The sequence below is a fragment of the Hyaena hyaena genome, unplaced genomic scaffold, assembly GCF_003009895.1.
Source record: "Hyaena hyaena isolate Hyena2069 unplaced genomic scaffold, ASM300989v1 scaffold_133, whole genome shotgun sequence".
NCBI classification, from domain to species: Eukaryota; Metazoa; Chordata; class Mammalia; order Carnivora; family Hyaenidae; genus Hyaena; species Hyaena hyaena.
The window spans coordinates 3,044,355-3,062,585 of record NW_024080765.1 but is presented as its reverse complement, the minus strand read 5'-3'; the positions used below and the strand labels follow the sequence as shown (position 1 = coordinate 3,062,585).

General features: G+C 37.0%; 1 protein-coding gene across 2 annotated transcripts in view; it reads left to right on the top strand.

The window, feature by feature from the left end:
* Nucleotides 1-18,231, top strand: part of CDK13 (cyclin dependent kinase 13) — a 119,264-nt gene that overhangs the window by 78,085 nt on the left and 22,948 nt on the right. The window lies entirely within an intron of this gene.

The following is an 18,231-nucleotide window of genomic DNA, read 5'->3' as shown; positions in this document are numbered from 1 at the left end:
GCTTATTGATAGTTTTTTTTTTAAGAAATGAAATAAGTAAACTTTTTTAAGAAAAAGGAAATACACTATCCTTTTCATTGTTAAATACATGAAATAATAAAATTGGATTGGATTGCATAATGTAATTGGATTGACTATTTTAGTTACAAATTTTATGCATTTATCTCAATTTAATAATAATTATTTCTTTGGCACGTAGAGGTAAATAAAATTTCTTTTAAAATGTGTCATTTTAAATGTGTCTTAAGTGCAGATTCAGATACTAAGATGTTTGTGATTTTTTGTTTAGTGAAAAATCTTAGTACAGTATATGCTTTTGATACTGCATGTTTAAGCTCACAAATTTTGTTTTAGTTATTAATTTGGACTTCCTTTTTTTAAAAACTCATGTTTTATCTATAGTTATATTGTAAACTCACTAGAACCTTTTGTTTAAACAAACTATTGTGAGAAAGTTCCATTGTGTAACTTTTCTACGTACAGCTTCCCCGGCTGCCCTGAGATATGTATCCCATTTGGCTCCTTTGGGCCTGGTGGTAGTGAAATCAGATTTGTCTAATGTGTGGGTGCTTGGCTGGCTTAGTGGGTAGAGAACATGGGACTCTTGATCTCGGGGTTGTCAATTTGAGCCCCACGTTGGGTATAGATTACTTAAAAATAAAATCTTAAAAAACACCAATATGGAATTTAAGATAAAATATTTTTGTGAAGTAGTGGATTTTATATAAATATACTTTGGAATTAATTGGGTTTACTCTGTCTCTAGTTTGGCCCATTTCTTTCTTATCAGACAGCATTGTTTCTTTATTTTCAGATATAGATTCTGAAATACTTTATGTTTGACAATTCTGCAATTTCTTTAGCGCAACTGTAATTTAATATGATGATATGTCAGTTAATTGGAATTCTCAGAAATAGGTACTTACTTTCACTGAATGTTGGCCAGTTTCTGGTTACTTGAAAAAAATCCCCTTGTTTGAATTTTTTACAGTGAAAAATTTATTTCTTTTTGAATCTTGCTGTGTCTGTTATCATTCTGAAAGTTATTTTCATTGTTTAGTCTGGAGAGGTTTTAAGTGGCGTGTTTCGGACACCGTTATTAGAATAAAGCCCTGCGACCCTCTGGTGCAGACCAGCTGTTGCAGACCTGCCTGAGGCAGAGCTTTTAGCTTTGGTTCGTTTTACCTGCTGTATTTCTAATAAATATTTTAAGACAGGAGTTGTAGGATGGTTTTTTTCTTTTCTTTAAGTTTAAAACTGTTCTAAAGCTTAAAGGCTGTAACCCTCATCTTGCATTTGATAAAACTGAGATCCATAAAGAGTTGAGTTACTTTAAAGATCAAAAAATATTTGTTGGCAGAGTCAAGAGTATATATAGTTCAGTTTCTAACTCCCAATTGTTTATTTTTTCTGTCATCTGTAATAGTGCCTCTCGGTAGAAACTGAAGAAGAAAATAAGCTGGCCAAATATGCACTTAATCCAAAAGTTCTCTTTAAAGTATATTTTTTGAGCAACTAAATTTCGTTGACTATTCAGGAAGTTCTGTTTAATTAAAGATTCTTTCTGTTTAGCTGGTTGAGATTTCACTGTAGTTCCAGTCATCCTTTTTTAATACAGGTGTATGTTTTTGTCATACTTGAATATAAATCCCTTTCTTCTTGATTTCACATTAGGTTTCAGTGGAGATGGAGAATAGCTAAATTACCATATTTCATCTTATTTTCGTGTTTAGTGAAAAATCGTCGTTCAGTATATGCTTTTTATACAGCACGTTTTAGCTCACAAATTTTGTTTTAGGTATTAATTTGGACTTCTTTTTTTTAAAAAACTCATGTTTTACCTACAGTTACGTTTGTTGTAAACTCACTAGAACCTTTTGTTTAAGCAGACTGTTTATTGTGAGGAAGTTTAATTGTATAACTCTTGTTATGCTGATATTCACTCACATTAGAATAGATGTGTTCCAGAAAAACCGTAATGTCAAATTTAACCTCTCAAAATCCATTTTCCCATTTATTTTACCTTTTGAAGTGTTGGGTTTCAGTGGAGTGCCAAGGGTGTGGTGTGTTCGCTGAGCCAGGGTCCCCATTGCTCTACTGAATTGATATAGGAATGTTGAGCTTAGAAAGATAGGAAATTTAAAATTTGCATCTTCAGATAATATATAGTAAATTTTTCTGCTAACCAAGTTTCATAAGATAAAAACAACCTTGTTGTAAGCTAAGGTTTTCGGGGGCTTATGTACTCCCTTAAAACTTTCTCAGATTTGAATAATTCCAGTTTCTTTAACATCAGAGGAGGCTTAATTTTAATGGAATGACTTTAAAATACATACATTGCTTTAGAAAGTTTTTTTTGGAAAGTTTGGACAGTTTATTATTTACATGTATCAGAAAGTGAAAATCGAAAGCAGGATGAGGCACAGTCAGGAAGGCAGTCCCAGCTCAGTCGGTGATGATGAGCTGTTGATCTCATCCAAAGTTCTAGTAAATTTTAATAACCTACCAATTTCTAACATATAGCCTTTAGCAGATTTAATATTGTTCCAACTTTTCTATATATTTTTAAAAATAAATGTGCCATGATTTTTCATTCATACTTCTTTGTTGTTATAAGCAGGAAGAAAAGTAAGGCTTTACAGTAATAACACTCATCCAAATGTTAAATCACTTTCAAGTGTTTTCTGAGTAACGAGCTATTACAGATAGAATAACTGAAGTGTTCAAGAAATCATTGCAAGATGATTTTTTTTTTTTCAAAAATCGAGCACATGTCCGTTTACCTATATCCTCACTCACTTGGTTTCAGATATCTTTTTTGAATTTGAGGAGAACTGGATGGTATTCTCTCTAGTACTTAGGACTTGAACACGGGAGGTGGTGTAACCAGTGTGGATCTCCTCTGTCACTTGTGGTTCAGTAGAAGAAAGGAGAACCACTGGGTTAAAACTAGAGTGAAATGATTCCTTTAAACCTGAAAAATCATTTTCTTATTTTGTATATCAGTGTTTATACTTTGGCCTTGGGAAATACAGAACTTGAGAACAGAGGTTTTTCCCATTTCTTTATACTCATTCATTTTTTTCAATAGCTATTTTAAGATCAACTTTTCCTAAAATTTTAGCCACAGTAATATACCCATTTCTGAGTTTTTATTTTACCGAGTCATTGCTCCATTTGCTTTCCCAAATGACAGAATATCTTTTTTTCTTTAAGTGACTGTCCCATATGAATAAATATGTGCATCAGGAAAACTTTGGTTCTAGTGCTGACATTGCTATTTATTTAAGAAGTTAATCTTGGGCAAGTCACTTAATCTCTTTATATTTCATTATTCACAACTTTAAGATGAAAGAAAGATTTTTTTAATAATTATTTTTAAGTTTATTTTGAGAGAGAGAGAGACAGAGAGGGAGAGCGAGCAAGCAAGCAGGGGAGGGGGAAAGATAGAATCCCAAGCAGGCTTCACACTATCAGTACAGAGCCTGAAATGTGGCTTGAACTCATAAACCGTTGAGATCATGACCTGACCCAGAACCAAGAGCCAGACGCTTAATCAGGGAAGCCACCCAGGTGCCCCAAAATGAAAGATTTAAAATCTTTAGCATCCTTATTTAAAGTGTATTGGAAAACATATCTTTTATGGTTCTAAGAGTTACCGTAAATCATAATAAAAGTTTTTTGAACATTTTAAAAGGTAATATCACCATCTAGTGGCTTTTCATAAAATTGCCATCAAAAGCAAAGTTAAATTTTTCCAAAGCTAGGTATCAATGGGAAAGGGAGAAAGTATTATCTCTTGCAGCTTGTCCAAAGACTAGATGAACTTATATTCAGGACTTATTACCTGTGTTTTTGTCTTTTAACGCAAGCTAGAATTGTAGTCATTTAAAAAAGACATATTTTAAGCGTTTTATGTTTTTTATGCCCTAAAGTATAAAACACATTCACAGTAACTGCTTGATTAATTCTGATCCAAGAGACCTGCATTCTGATCTGGAGGACTCTCCTGATATAGATTAGTGCAGGGAGTGCAGATAATATAGAGTACTTCTGGGAGATCCTGGGCCGATATGAGAACCATAGTAATAAAAAGATTGCTAATAACATATTAATAACAATAAAATATGTGGCTAAACAGGCTTTAGGACTGGGGATCTCGTTTAGATTACTAACCTAACCATAGGATCCAGATTAAATTGTACTTCCTTTGGCCTTAATGGAGTAGCTTACATTTTTGAGCATATAAAATGGGAAAGGCAGTTTAATTCTCTGGAGTGTGGTGTTCCCGCTCTTTATGTAGGGTAAATCTTTCCATTCCCTCAATGCTGAAGATTTACCAATCTCTGTTTCAAGCCTTGATCTTTCTTTTGATCTCTAAACCTGTACTGGACATAACTGGACAATTCCACCTGGGCGGTCTAGGTACTTTAAATTAAACGTGCTGTTACAAAGCCTGTCTTCATATTCCCCAGAAAAAAGTTTGCTCTTTTCCTTTATTCCCCATTTTAGTTGAAGGTATCTGTCACTCTCACATATAGATATGTCTCCTTTAAACCCCTGTAAATAGAATTGCATTGGTTTTCCTGCCTCTGGGCTGTTTCCCTAACATTCTTCCCTTCTGCGAGTCTTATCAACTGCTGTCCCCTGCTTCCCAGGTAACAGCACTGTCAACTCTTTGTAGTTCCCAAAACAGGTTAAGCTCTTGCATGCCTTTGTGAGTTTATATAAGTTGTTTCCTTTTGTATGGAATTATACTTTCCATTATCTCAGTCTGACATTTGTTTTTTTCCTTCGATATGTGGTACAGGCATTATTTTCCTTGAAAAATTTACCCCGAATCCTACAGTCATTATTAGACACATCTCCCTTTCTGTGTCCAGAGTACATTATTCATTATTTTATGCAGTACTTAAAGTATATTATTATAATTTATATCTGTATTACCACCAGACTTAAGGCTTTAAACAACTACAGTCATGGTTGGTTGGTTGGCTGTTTGGTCTAGCCATTTCTTGGTGCTTAGTGCAGTACCTAGCTCAGAGTGTCAGTAAGTACTTACTGTTTAAGAAGGAACAGGGATCCTTGGGTCGCTCAAGTCAGTTAAGCGTCTGACTCTGATTTCGGCTTGGGTCATGTTCTCACAGTCCTAAGATTGAGCCACAAGTGGGGCTCTGTGCTGAGCGTGGAGCCTGCTTGGAATTCTCTCTCTCCCTCTGCCCCTCCTCTGCTTGCTCACTTGCTCTCTCTCTTTTAAAAATAAATTATAATCATCATTTAAATTAGTGACTTAGATAACTTGAAATTGGTCTTATTTGTTAACTCCATCTATCCTAGAATTTGCTTTTATGACTGAAGTCTTTCTGTCTGCATACTTTCTCAATGTTTGCTTCCTTCTCATTAAACGCTGAGGTGGAGAGTGAGGTGGGACACCTGTTTTGCAAAATTCTTGAATAAATCATCATGTAAGTCTTTTCTTGACTTTTAAATGGTCATTTTGTCTTTTGTCAATGTTGGTTTTAAAAGTTGATTAAAAACTAGTTTCCTGAAAAGCTTATTTAAAATATTTTAAAATGTTTATCACAGACATTTAAAACATAATTATATCACCACTGTCTTCGTCAAAGTTTTCTTGCTAGCTCTGCTGTTTCCCTGGCTTATCTCGTAGCTCTAGAAAATGAATATTTGCTTAACTTTCTCAGGGAACATGGTTCAGTGTGCTTGCAGCAAGAACCAGGTAATAAAGACTTTTATAGGCCTATTCTCTAGGAGGTTGCAGTGTGTATTAAAGGTAGAACATATTGATGTTTTATGTTGTCCCTTTGACTGCACTTTGGAAAGCAAGTCTGGAAGCAAGGGCAGTCAGAGAGCTGTTGCAGTTAACCTGGCTGTAATGATTATGGCTAGAACTTAGGAATGGGCATAGATGTTGGAAAGACATATGAATTATATCATAAGGTATAAAATTGTTAGAACTTGATCGTCGAATATATGTATTTAGACACATCCCTGCCTGTACCTCTACTGTAGATTTCTGCCTAAGCAACTGGATAAAGGTTTGGTAGAGTAAGCTAAGCTTTTACAACAAAGAGAACCTGAAAATTCAGTGACTTAAAGAATATGAAGTTTACATGTATTTCTCACTTAATGATCAGGAGTGGATGTTGCTTACCTTGGTGGACAATTAAGAGTATTTAACCATCTGATTAGGTCAAGTGGTGACTGTTTCATATAGTGATTGAGGGATCCAAGTCGGTAGATCTTCCATCTTCTTCACATGCCTTCCAAGGCTGTCGCCACCTCTGTTAGCCAGAAGCTAGAAGAAAGGAGAGAGGGGTGTTAAGAGCCAGATCTAGAAATGGCGCCTATCACTTACGATCATGTTCTTTTAGTGGGAACTTGGTGCTGTGGTCACACCCGACTGCAGTGCGGGTGGAGAACAGAACAGATTTTGGAAGACACCTAGCAGTCTCCGCGATATGTGGTGATACTGTTTTCCTGAGACCGGAAACAGGAAGCAAGTGTGTGGCAAAAGATGATAAATTTCCTTTTGGATATGTTAAGATACAGGTACTTATAGGACTTTGAAATTTAAATGTGTAGTAAAAACAAAGTAAGATGACCTCTGTGAAAAAAAAAATTACTATTATTTCTCTGTAGCAGTGTTACCATAAAGACATTTCAGAGTTATTTTTCTTGGAAATTATCAGGAGGAAAGTGGGAGTTGAAGATAGAAAGTGGAGGAAAGGGCATGCGAAAAAAATTGTTTTCATTGTTACACAGTTAAGGCATGTGTTAGCTGATTAAAAGTGTTAGTAAGTATGGGGTGCCCTGGTGGCTCAGTTGGTTAAATGTCTGACTCTTGATTTGGCTCAAGTCATGATCTCACAGTTCTTGAGTTTGAGTCCTGTGTGGGGCTCTACACTGCTAACCATGCAGAGCTTGTTTGAAATTCTCTTTCCCTCCTTCTTTCTCTGCCCCTCTCCCACTCTCACCCTGGCTTGCTTTCTCTCTCTCTCAAAATAAATAGACCTAAAAAGTCTATTAATAAGTGCTTACACTGTGCCAGACACTGACCTAGGTAATACCTACTGGTTAAGTATTAGAGATGTAGCTATGAAAGATACCAGGTCCGTGGTCTCATTTGCATGGTGATGACAGAAGGTAGACATGAACCTGTGGAATAGAGGAAATAATTTAAAATATTTAATTGCCGCAAAGCAAATAAAATAATGACCGCAAGGTCACTCTGGACATGTGGGTAATTTTTAGCTAAGGTAGTTAGGATAGACTTTTTTAAAAAAAATTTTTTAATAGTTTATTGTCAAGTTGGTTTCCTTATAACACCCAGTGCTCATCCCCACAAGTGCCCTCGTCTATGCCCATCACTCCCCTTCCCTTCCCCCCCATCTGCCCTCAGTTTGTTCTCAGCATTCAAGAGTCTCTCATGGTTTGCCTCCCTCCCTCTCCCCAACTGTTTTTCCCCTTCTTCTCCCCCATGGTCCTCCGTTAAGTTCCTCCTAATCCTCCTATACGTGCAAACATATGGTATTTGTCCTTCTCTGCCTGACTTATTTCGCTCAGCATAACACCCTCAAGGTCCATCCATGTTGCTACACGTGGCCAGATTTCATTGTTTCTCATTGCCGTGGAGTATTCCATGGTATAGATAAACCACATCTTCTTGATCCATTCGTCCGTTGATGGACACTTAGGCTCTTTCCATGTTTTGGCTATTGTTGAGAGTGCTGCTGTGAACATTGGGGTCCATGAGCCCCTATGCATAAGGGCTAAGGTAGTTAGGATAGACCTTTAAAGAAGTAAAATTGAGCCTAGGACCTGAGTCATGAGTAATGAGAATGGTATAACTTAGTGAAGACGTAGGGCAAGAGCATTCCAATAGAAGGAACTGAACAACTACAAAGCCTGGGAAGAGACTTGGAACGTTTAAGGGCCAAAGAGTTGCCCGCTGTAAAAATAGGAGGTAAGCTACTTGGGAATATGCTCTTATCAACTGAGGTAAAGGTTAAATTTTATGTACTTGCAGTGATAGGATCTGATTTTATCCCTTAAAAGAATCTTAAAAAGAAAGCCCAGGAGGGAGGCTTGATAGAGTCAGGGAAACTCATACCAATGAAAAAATAATAATTTCTCAGACTAAAGATAATCTTGACATACGCTTTTTTGAAATCCTGGAAAATGGTTGGATTTAGGATCTATTTGGATGTAGAAATGTCAAAAACTGTTCACAGATTCGATGTGAGATTTGAAGGAAAGAGGAATCAAGGATGATAATATTTTTGACCTCCAGAGGGTAGGTATTAAAAACAGGTCCCAGATTTCTTTTGTAGGTTTGGTAGGTGTTTCTGCAGTAGATTCTGAAGGGAGACATGGCATTTGTGCATATGATGAATTTTGTTAGCTGAAGGCTCTCCATGTTTTTCTCAAAAATAAAAGTTGTAGTCTAAAAGAAAGAAGTACAGACTATTATATATGTTGAAAGAATGAAGCATTGTAGAGCAGTTTAGGTATTTCCTTTTATATAATTCTCTTTTTTATTTCTTATAAGAGTCTTTAACAAAGTTAGCAACTCTGGTTTGTAAATTTTAATTATCTAGAACCTCCAAATACTTCAAGGGTCTAGGATCTTGCTCAGAGCATTTTCTTTTGCCTTTTTGTCTACTAAGACCAGATAGGAGGCTGAGCTGCCTGCCAGCCTGGGAACACACCCTTAAAGGAAGGGTTTTGTTTGTTGGGAATAAAGGTAGGGAAGACTGTAGCTGTTTCTCACCTCCCCGATCCATTCCAGTCTTTTGAATTCCTGAGATTATCTAAAGGCAGAGTTTTGACATCTATCACTGAACAGATAGTCTTTGAGCTCTGTTGATACCTCATTGAATATAAAGAAAACTTCAGTGAAAATTCACTGATGATACTTTTATAAGAAATATATATCAATCTGAATATTTTATTCACTTTACAAATAAAAGAATTTCCCATGTGTTGAGATATTCGTGTTTTAAAATTGAACGTTCTGGGGCGCTGGGTGGGTCAGTTGATTAACTGTCCGACTTTGGACGACGTCCTTCTTTGGCGTCTGACTTTGATCTTGTGGCTTGTGGGTTTGAGCCCCGCATCATGTCTGTGCTGACATCTTGGAGCCTGGAGTTGCTTTGGATTCTGTGTCTCCCTCTCTCACTGCCCCTCCCCTGCTCACATTCTCTCTCTCTCAAAAACATACATTGAAAAAATATTTTTAGGGGTGCCTGGGTGGCTCAGTCGGTTAAGCATCTGACTTCAGCTCAGGTCATAATCTCACAGTTCGTGGGTTTAAGCCCTGAGTTGGGGTTTGTGCTGACAGCTCAGAGATTGGAGCCTACTTTGGATTCTGTCTGTCTATCTCCCTCTCTCTCTCTGCCCCTCCCCCATCTCTCAAAAATAAATGAAAGATTTTTTTAAAAATTAAAAAAGATATTGGGGCACCTGGGTGGCTCACTCGGTTAAGTGGCTGACTTTGGCTCAGGTCATGGTCTTGCAATTTGTGGGTTTGAGCCATGCGTCGGGCTCTGTACTGACAGCTCAGAGCCTGGAGCCTATCTTCAGATTCTGTGTATGTCTCTCTCTCTCTCTGACCCTCCCCTGTTCACGCTGTCTCTCTCTCTCAAAAATAAATAAAACACTAAAAAATTTTTTTTAATTAAAAAATATATAATTGAGCTTTCTGGGTCAAATTTTATAGTTGAATGTTTTTTTCTCATTGTTTGCCTAGTTCTTATTTTTTTCTGACAGAAACTAAGAATTTGGAAACATTAGAAAAAGCTGTCAATTGGTATACATAAAATATTTTTGCTATATATTTACAAGTGTATTTTGGGGCACCTGGGTGGCTCAGTGATTGAGTATTCGAGTCCAGCTCAGGTCATGATCTCACAGTTTGTGAGTTCAAGCCCTGTGTTGAGCTCTCTGTTGTCAGTACAGAGCCCGGTTTAGATCCTCTGTCCCTTCTCTCTCTACCCCTCCTCTGCTCATGCTTGCTGTCTTTCACCCTCTCTCTCTCTAAAAATAAGCATTAAAATTTTTTTAAAGAAAGAAATGTATTTCATCCAGTTTTTTGTATTTAATCCCTTTTAATAATGTACTAAATAGTTTTACTTCTGGATTTGATAAAAGTTCAAAGATTAAATTAGTCTAATTTTAACTGCTTAAAGATGACTATGTTCTAAATGTTGCCTAGAACTTGATACATAGTATATAAAATCTTTTATTTAAATATTCTTTTCAATAAAATTTAATAACTATAATTTGTGTAATTTCTCTACGTAATTCAAATTACTTTCATTTTTAAAAACATATTTAAAAACACTTCTAAACATAAGAAGATAAAATATTAACTATTTACAGATAGACTTATAGTAATTTAAATATTTTCTTGAGACTCTAGATATCTGGTTGCACTTGAGCTGACGAGACCATAGGTTTCATATGCTTAGAGATTCTTGAAATGTTTTAGAAAACTAGTCATTATAATTTTCACAAATTTCTCCCACCTAGCTAATTCATGTATGTCAACTAAACTTGCAAGGCCATATCCATTAAAGTGTCTGTCCTCTGCTCAGCATTGTTCTGGGCTTTGTGTGTGGGGTTCATAAAAAAGAATTGTTTCTGGGGTCTTCTGTCTTCCTGGGAAGATAGAAAACATGAAATAGAATACAGTGGTAAGTATGATACAAAAAATAAGAATGTGAAAATAACTCTTGATAATAGAGATTAGAGTTTATGAAGATGGGTCTTTCACTATGCATTGAAGGAGGTACAGGATTGAATGAGAAAACTAGGGAATGTCAAATTTAAAAGGAGTTAAGGCATAAACAGGTAAGTTTTTTTTTATTGAGGTATAATTGACATACAACTTTGTATTAGTTCCAGAACATAATGATTTGATAGTTGTGTTCACTGTGAAATGACAGTAGATCTAGTTATCATTTGTCCCCATAAAAAGTTACAAAAGAAAATTTTCTCTTTTATTCTTGTGATGAGAACTTTTCAAGACCCACTCTCTCCTGGCAATCTTCAGATAGGTACTACAGTATCATTGACTTCGAGTCACTGTGCCGTACGCCACATCCCCATGACCTATTCATTTCACAACAGGAAGTCTGTACCTTCTTCACCCATATAGCCCCACCTTCTCCCTGGCAGCCACCATTCTGTTCTTCATGTCCATGAGTTTTTTTATTGTTTGTTTTTCAAATTTCATGTATAAATGAGATCACATGGTATTTTTCTTTTTCTCTCTGCTTATTTCACTTAGCATGATACCTTCATGGTCCATGCATGTTGTCACAAATGGCAAGATTTCATTCTTTTTCATGACTGCAGAGTATTCCATTATATATACAGTGGTCCCCATGTCTGGGTTTTGTGTTCCACAGTTTCAGATTTCTGCAGTCAAACACAGTTCAGAAGTAGATGATCCTTCTGATGTGTCATCAGAAGGTCAGTATTAGCCTAATGCTACATCACATGTCACTTTGTGTCATCATATAGGAATTTTGTTGTCTCTCATCATCACAAGAAGGATGAGTATAGTATCATACAACAAGATTAAAAATTTTTTTTATGTTTCTTTATTTTTGAGAGACAGAAGACAGAGCATGAGTCAGGGAGGGGCAGAGAGAGAGGGAGACACAGAATCTGAAGCAGCTCCAGGCTCTGAGCTGTGAGCACAGAGCCTGATGCAGTGCTCAAACCCACAAACTGTGAGATTATGACCTGAGCCGAAGTCAGACGCTAACGGACTGAGCCACCCAGGTGCCCCATTGTACGCTAAGATATTTTGAGAGAGAGAGAGACCATAGTCACAAATTTTATTACTATGTAATTGTTCTCCTTTATTATTGTTGTTGCTAATCTCTTAATGTGCCTGATTTATAAATTAAGCTTTATTATAGTTATGTGTAGATTAGCAAAAAATAGTATATATAGAGTTCAGTACTACTTGTGGTTTTAGGCATCCACTCGGGTTTTTGGATTCTGTCTCTTAAGGGGCAGGACCACTGTGTGTATCATATCTTCCTTACCCATTCATCCATTGTTGGACACTTAGGTTGTCCCATATCCATAAATAATGCGGTGAACATGGAGGTGCAGATTATTTCCATTAGTGTTTCCTTTTTTTGGCAGGGAGGGGGTGGGATAAATACACAAGAGAGGGATTGCTGGATCATATGGTATTCTATTTTTAGTTTTTTGAGGCCCCTCCATACTGTTTTCCATAGTGGCTGTACCAATTTACATTCCTGCCAGCAGTTCATAAGGGTTCCCTGTTCTCCACATTCTTGGCAACACTTGTTATATTTTCTTTTTGATAATAGCCATTCTGACAGGTGTGAATTGCTCTCCCATTGTGGTTTTTTGCATTTCCCTCATGATTAGTGAGGCTGAGCGTCTTTTATTGGCCATGTGTCTGTCATCTTCAGAAAAATGTCTTTTTGGATCTATGCCCATTTTTAAGTCAGTTTTTTGCAGGGGGTTTTGCTCTTTGATTGTCTGAGTTCCGTATGTATTTCGGTTATTAACCCCTTATGAGATACATGATTTTCTCCCACTCAGTAGGTTGCCTTTTCATTTTGTTGATGGGTTTTTTTTATTGTGAAGAAGCTTTGTAGTTTGATGTAGTCCCAATTTGGGACTTTTACCTTTTGCCTTTGCTTTTGTAGTCAGATCCAAACAAACAAACAAACAAACAAAAACCCAACATAAAGATTTGATGTCAAGGAGCCTGTTGCCTGTGTTTTCTTCTAGGGGTTTTCTGGTTTCAGTTGTTAACATTCAAGTCTTCAATCCATTTTGAGTTTAATTTTTGTGTATGACATAAGATGGTGGTCCAGTTTTCTTGTTTTGCATGTGGCTGTTCAGTTTTCCCAGTACCACTGATACTCAAGAGATTGTCCTTTCTCTAGTTATCTTCTTGTCCCCTTTGTCATAAATTAATTTACTACATATGCATGGGTTTATATCTGGATTCTCTCTTTAGATCCATTGACCTATGTGCCTGTTTTTATGCCAGTACTGTACTGTTTAGATTACTATAGCTTTGAAAATTATTTTGAAATCAGAGTGTGGCATGCCTTCACCTTTCTTCTCAAGATTGCTTTGGCTCTTTGGAGTCTTGGTTCCATTCTAATTTTGGGATAGTTTGTACTGTTTTTGTGAAAAATGCCATTGGGACTTTGATAGAAGTTGCATTGACTCTATAGACTGCTCTGGGTAGTATAGACATTTTTAACAATATTAATCTTTCCAGTCCATGAGCATGGAACGTCTTTCCATTAATATGTGCCTTTGGTTTCTTTCATCAGTGTCTTTATAGTTTTCAGTATACAGGTCTTTAATCTCCTTAGTAAATTTATTTCTAGGTGGTTTATTCATTTTTATGCAATTGTAAGTGGGATTACTTTCTTAATTTCTCTTTCTCATAGTTTACTGTAAGTGTATAGAAGTGCAACAGATTTTTGTGTGGTTGATTTCATATTCTGCCATTTTACAGAATTTGTTTAACAGTATTTTGGTGGAGCTTTAGGGTTTTCTATATCTAAAATCATGTCATCCACAAATAGTGACAGTTTTATTTCTTCCTTTTCAATTTAAGTGCCTTTTATTTCTTTTTATTGCCTAACTGCACTGGCTAGAGCAGTTCAGCATATTGTGTTGAATCAAGGTGGATAGAGTGGGCATCTTTGTCCAGGGTTTTTACATCTGTGTTCACCAGGGATCCTGGCCTATAACCTACCTACCTGCCTACTTTCCTTCCTTCCTTCCTTCCTTCCTTCCTTCCTTCCTTCCTTCCTTCCTTCCCTTCCTTCCCTTCCTTCCCTTCCTTCCCTTCCCTTCCTTCCCTTCCTTCCCTTCCTTCCCTTCCCTCCCCTCCCTCCCCTCCCTCCCCTCCCTCCCCTCCCTCCCCTCCTGTCTTTGTCTGGTTTTGTTATCAGGGTGATGCTGACCTCACAAAATGAGTTTGGAAGTGTTCTCTCCTCATCAGTTTTTTGTGAAAGTTTGAGAAGGATAAGTATTAAGTCATCTTTAAATGTTTGGTAGAATTTATCAGTGAAACTGTCTAGTCCTGGACTTCTGTTTGTTTGGGGGAGATTTTTGAATACTAATTCAGTCTCCTTATTAGTAATTGCTCTGTTTAGATTTTATTTTTCTTCATGATTCAGTCTTGGAAGATTGTATGTTTCTAGGATTTTTTGTTTGAGCCTTTTCTCTCTCTCTCTCTCTTCTCTCTTTGTTTTTTCTTGTTGAGTCTAGTTAAAGGTTTGTCAGTTTTTAGTTTTCAGAGAACCAGTGCATGGTGTCATTGATCTTTTCTATTGTCATACTAGTCTCTATTTCATATATTTCTGCTCTGATCTTTGTTAATTTCTTCCTGCTACTAACTTTGGGTTTTGTTTGTTTTTCTTTTTCTAGTTTCTTTAGGTATAAAGTTAGATTGTTTATTTGAGAATTTTTCTTGTTTTTGGAGGTAGGCCTCTGTTGCTTTGAACTTCCCTCTTAGAACTGCTTTTGCTGCATACCATAGATTTTGGTAAGTTGTATTTTCATTTTCAGTTGTTTTGAGGTATTTTCTTATTTCTTCTTCTAACTCTTCGTGGACTCATTGGTTGTTTAGTAGCATATTGTTTAATCCCCACATATTTTTTATTTTTTTCCAGCTTTTTTTCATAGAAGTGATTTTTAGTTTCATACCATTGTGATTAAAAAAGATGCTTAATGTGATTTCAGGCTTCTCAGATTTATGAGACTTATTTTGTAGCCTAACATGATTTATCCTGGTTGTTTATTTTTGAGAGAAGAGAGAGTGACAGAGTTTAAGAGGGGGAGGGGCAAAGACAGGGAGACACAGGCTCCAGGCTCTGAGCTGTCAGCACTGAGCTTGACATGGGGCTCGAACTCACAACCCACAACAAGACCTGAGCCAAAGTCAGACGCTTAACCGACTGAGCCACCCAGGTGCCCCTAATTGGTTGTTTAAAACTGATGTTGCCTTACTGATTTTTTTGTCTGGATGATCTGTTCATTGGTGTAAGTGGGGTATGAAGTTCCCTATTGTTACTGTATTGCTGTCCATTTCTCCCATTAGGTCTGTTAATATTTACATATTTAGGTGCTCCTATCTTGGGTGCATAAGCATTTAGAAATGTTATATCCTCTTGTTGGATTGACCCCTTTATCATTATGTAAAGTTCTTCTTATTACATTCTTGGTTGCAAAATCTATTTTATCTGATATAAGTAAAGCTACCCCTGCTTTCTTTTGGTTTCCATTTGTGTGACATGTCTTTTTCCATTTCATTAGACTGTGTTATGTTTTATATCTGAAGCAAGTCTCTTGTAAGCAGATCGATGGGGTTTTTTTTGTTTTTGTTTTTGTTTTTTAATTCAGCCACTCTATATCTTTTGGTTGGAGAATTTAGTCCATTTACATTAAAGTACTTACTGATAGATATTTACTTATTGCTCTTTTGTTCATTCTTTTCTGGCTATTTTATAGTTCCTTTCTTCTCTTGCTCTCTTCCTTTGTGGTTTGAGGGCTTTCTTTAGTGTTATGCTTAGGTTCCTTTCTTACCGTTTTTGTGTATCTCCTGTAGATGTTTGCTTTGTGGTTACCATGACTCCCCCCATCCCACACACACATTTTATGTTTTTGTTGTCACGTTTTACATCTTTTTCTTTTGTGTGTCCCTTAACTGATTATTGTAGTTACAATTATTTTTACTTATGTCTTTTAACCTTTATAGTAGCTTTATGTGATTAATCCAGTACCTATATTATGTATTTATCTTTACCAGTGAGATTTATACTTCCATGTTTTCTTGTTTAATTAGTGTGCTTCCTTTGCTGCTTGAAGAATTCCCTTTAACATTTCTTTTAAAGCCAGTTTAGCAATGATGAACTTCTTTAGCTTTTGCTTGTTTAGAAAACTCTTTATTTCTGCTTTAATGCTGAATGATAGCCTTGCTGGGTAGTGTGTTTTTGGTTGGAAGTTTCTTTCCTTTCAGTACTTTTACTATATTGTGTTCCTCCTTTCTGGCTTACAAAGTTGCTGCTGAAAAATCTGCTTTAAGTCTTAAGGAAGGGAGGGGTCCCTTGTATATTAAAGTTGTTTTCCTCTTGCTTCTTTTTAATTCTCTCTTTATCTTTTACTTTGACATTTTAATTATACTATGTCTTGGTGTGAGTCTTTTGGAATTCAATTTTTAATGGGACCTTTTGGGCTTGTTGGATTTGGATGTCTGTTTCCCTACATTAGGGATGTTTACAGCCGTTATTTCTTCAAATAAATTTTCTGTCCCCTTGTCTCTCTCTTTTCCTTCCAGTACATTTGGATGTTATTCTGCTTGATGTTGTTCCATAGGTTCCTTAAGCTTTCTTCACTTTACTTTTTTTCTTTTTGGAGCTCTGTTTGAGTTCCACTGCTCTGTCTTCTGGATCACTGCTCTTGCCTCCTGCTTACTCCAGTCTGCTGTTGAATCCCTCTGGTGTAGTATCTGTTTTTCAGATCAGTTACTGTCTTCTTCAACTTTGTGACTTCTCTTTTATTCTTTCTTCTATTTTCTATCTGTTTAATTTCTTGCTCTGTTCATTGACTTTTCCCAAGTTCAGTAAACATCTTTGTGATCATTTATCTTGTTCTTTTGTTTGGAACGTATTTTTCTGTTTCCTCATTTTGCTTGAGTCTGTGTTGTTTCCATGTTTAAGAGAAAACAGCTACCTCTTCCAGTCTTAAGGAGTGGGTGGCTTCGTGTGGGAGATGAACTTTATCTTTAAACCTTGTCCTAGCTCTTCTGTTTTTCAGATCTTTGTGTTTGTCTAAGCAGCCTGATTTATATTTGATAGGAACCAGTTATTGAGGGTGTTCCAGGACCAGTCTGTGTTCCAAAGGGAGGGATCTCAGTCAGCACTTAAGTTCAGATTGATTGGAAGCCAGACCCTCAGGCAGCAACTTTTAATGTATGCAAATATATATAGTTGTAAGGTACCATGATGGTAAATCCTCTGCCTACAGACCAGGTGATTTGGAGATATCTTTTGGGCTACAGCTGCAAAAGAGTATATAAGCTCCTGTCTGGGAGGTACCAGTGAGCTGTGATGAGGCCAATGGAGAGTGCAAAGATGGTGTCCTCTGCCGGACATTCCCCTTAAACTATCCTTTAGATGCCTGGCAAGCCTGAAGTCTGTCCCTTACACTGAAGCTCTATGACAGATAAATGGGCCATTTTCACAGAAACGCTGGGGGTGTGTTTCAGTTTGTGTTGTGGCCTATGTATGATGGTCTGTCAAGAACCTTTTCTCTGATTATTACATTCTCATGGGACCCAGGAACACAAGCCCCCCTGGCCACTAGAGCCACACAATCAGGGAGTATCTCTTGTGTAGACTGTGTGTGATCAACAGATGTACTGTAGCCGTGGGAGAGTGCAGGCCAGGGTGTGCCTGCTGGCTTCAGTGAGGCTGCGGTGGAGGGTGGAGTGCAGGATTGGAGTTACCACTGCACCTAAGGGGGGTGCAGCAATGGTACTGGGCAGCACCTTTGTCCCTGGAGAGAGGCCCAGCAGGTCCCTGCCCCTCTGGCGGATGGTTTAAGATCAGCAAATGAGTCTCCTTCACGAATAATCTAGTTGCTTTTCAAACAGTGACTTTGTGCTGGTCCCTGGCTTGAGGGAGTCTATATGCAAGCCTTTTAGAAGTATCTCAATTCCCTACAGTCTGTTTAGTTCCCTGAATGTAAACTCCACTGGCAAATAAACAGGTGGCAGCGTGACTATATTCTCTCATGGTGACAAAGGAATCATCTGATAGAGTATCATACCTATTGCTTGTGGTGCTTTGCAGAATAGACCCCAACTACTGCAGTCTGCATTGATGTACTTTGTATTTGCATACTAAAGTGGGCTGAAATATGTCAAAGATATGTCCAGGTGAAAATTTTTGTTAGGTGATTCCAGTTTGTACCGTATCTTGCCACACATTAGTAATTTGCCAGATTTGGTCAAAATCATTCAACTTCCTTTGAGTCAGTTAATTCTTTTTAAAGTTATGGAAAGGAAGAACTGAACTGAACATTTGAGTTGATATATAAAGACCTTTTTTTGACCAAATGACAGTTAAAATCAGCCAACTACTTTTCATTTTTATGTATTAAGGAAATTTTTCGGTTAATCACATTGCT